This window comes from Nansenia antarctica (genome assembly GCF_963989245.1).
Source record: "Nansenia antarctica genome assembly, chromosome: 11".
In the NCBI taxonomy this organism is placed as follows: Eukaryota; Metazoa; Chordata; class Actinopteri; order Argentiniformes; family Microstomatidae; genus Nansenia; species Nansenia antarctica.
In genome coordinates, this window is record NC_137681.1 from 26,856,217 (window position 1) to 26,858,716 (window position 2,500).

Here is a 2,500-nt window from a genome sequence, read left to right on the forward strand (position 1 = left end):
TTCTATTTTAAAAAAGACGAATATATAGGCTATGTATTTCTTTTATTATGATATGATTTGACACCGGCATGATGATGACTCCTAATGTGTAGGCCGGCCTATGCGAAACAGCGCACAGGTGCCACATGGGATTGATGCCAGATGGGATTACAGCTTAACCAGTCTATTACCGCTTAAACACAGTAGCCCATTCGGCGGTAACCCATGCCTATCTGGCAACCCTGCCAACCCGTCCACCATAGTAATACGGTTTCTTGATTTCCCATCTATGGGTGCGTTCGTAAACACGCTCTGGAAATCCGATCAGCACTCGCGGAACGCCTCTCGTCCAATCGAACGACTCGGTCGCTCTGTGACATCGAAGCCAGCGTGCGCTCCGGCGCTCTCAGAGCGTGTTTACGAACGCACCCCTAGAAGTTTCTAGCCAGCTAGCTGAAGCTGCTACACACACTAGAGCCATGGCGACCGAACGGCAAGTTAAACAACATACTATAAAAGTGACATTGTTTTACTCATTACTCATACATTTGTTGTCATTCAGTTATACAGTTATGTTCTTCCCATTGTCATACTCCCGAGCTAAACGAAATGCCTTCCCAACCAGCGAGACTTATAGAAATGACGTTGTTTTATTGATTTAAAAAAAAAAGGGTAAAACTGGAAAGAGAAAATAGAAAACTCACATTAATCCCAAACAATTTAACAAACTTCAGTTAACGTAATGTGGAGTCCGTTCATTGATCGATGCTGTCTGTTCAGTTCCCAGTGAGGCGCCCGTTCAGCGCTGGACCCGTTCAGCGCTGGATTTGACGCATGGCATAGCGCGCATCCGTCAAATCATGTTATATTATTATATATTATATAGCTCGCATCTAATCGTATCGGATGAGAAATAGACATTAAATGGCATATATAGGCCGCTACACAACAGTAATCACCGCGACAAACAGCTATATTAGATTTGGAGAAAAGAAAAATATGATTTTGCAAAAAAATTTTTTTATTATATTTTAATATGATGACCGGAATATATCACGTTTGTCCGGTAAATCGAATTCTTCCCGGACACGATGTCCGACGGCAAATTTTTCTAACGGAAACCCTGACCCACACGCTATATCATCCAGATGAAGCTTGAAGGACAGTGAGTCCCAATATGAGAGAGAGAGAGAGAGAGGTGGAGGGGAGAGAGGTGGAGAGAGAGAGAGGTGGAGAGAGAGAGAGAGAGAGGTAGAGAGGGAGAGAGAGAGGTGGAGAGGGAGAGAGAGGTGGAGAGAGAGAGGTGGAGGGGAGAGAGAGAGAGGTGGAGAGAGAGAGAGGTGGAGAGAGAGAGAGGTGGAGGGGAGAGTGGTGGAGAGAGAAAGAGAGAGGTAGAGAGGGAGAGAGAGAGGTGGAGCGGGAGAGAGAGAGGTGGCGAGAGAGAGAGATAAAAAGAGAGAGATATGGAGAGGTGGAGAGAGCGAGAGAGACAGAGAGAGGTGGAGCAGGAGAGAGAGACAGAGTGAGAGAGACAGAGAGAGACAGAGAGAGAGACAGAGAGAGAGAGGTGGAGCAATGAGAGGAGGAATCAAAGCCCCCTCCACCCTGGACCCCTCGGCCCCCCCGGCGACCAGAGGAGATGATTACATAACTCAGTTACCGTAGCGACACCTTCTCAGATCCATAACACCAAGCTTGTCAAAAGACTCGATCAAAAATCAACCATATATCACACTAATAAACGTGGTTTAGTCTGGGCACCTGTACAGTATAAAACAGCAGTAATGGAATCTCCACTTGTGAAAAGATTGCAGGAAAGCCTTGCAGAGAGATATAGAGAGAGTGGTGGAGAGAGAGAGAGAGAGAGAGAGAGAGGTGGAGGGGAGAGAGAGAGAAAGAGAGGTGGAGAGAGAGAGAGGTGGAGAGAGAGAGAGGTGGAGAGAGAGAGAGAGAGGTGGAGAGAGAGAGAGAGAGGTGGAGAGAGAGAGAGGTGGTTAATACTAGTAAAAGCTGCGTACTTTGCGTTAATTGGTGCGAATAAAAACTCAAGTCATTCTGCCATTCTAACCTCATTCTGACCTCATCCTTAGTGCTGGCTACGCACAGGAAGTAGGCTGATGCACAGGAAACAGGAGCGACGTCCGTGATGACAAACCAGACTGCCCTCAACACGTCTTCACGCTCCACGCCGCCCGAGAGGACGTGTCTGAAACCGTCCGCTCGCGCTGCTCCGTGGCCTCCGCTAGTCCCCTAATCTACTGCAGTGAAAGGCGCTGACCGCCCTCCAAAAGCCTTTCCAAAAGTCCCGAGCGAGAGTTTCCACGTATTGATTTGGTTTCCACATTCACCTCATGTCTCATACAGTTAGTCAAATAGGGTGGGTCTCTGCGCGCCCCTGATGTACATACACATACGACACATTCCAGCCATTTTTTCCGTTCCGACATCCCCACCCCCCAGCTGTAATTCAGACGCACGACGAGATTAATTTACCTGCAGAGCCCGCAGAGCCTGCAGAGGA

The 2,500-nt window shown here is 47.9% G+C and overlaps 1 protein-coding gene across 1 annotated transcript in view; it reads right to left on the minus strand.

Annotated features, from left to right (window-relative positions):
* Positions 1–2,500, minus strand: part of tanc2b (tetratricopeptide repeat, ankyrin repeat and coiled-coil containing 2b) — a gene marked incomplete at both ends in the record, with an annotated part of 133,344 nt that overhangs the window by 129,959 nt on the left and 885 nt on the right. The window lies entirely within an intron of this gene.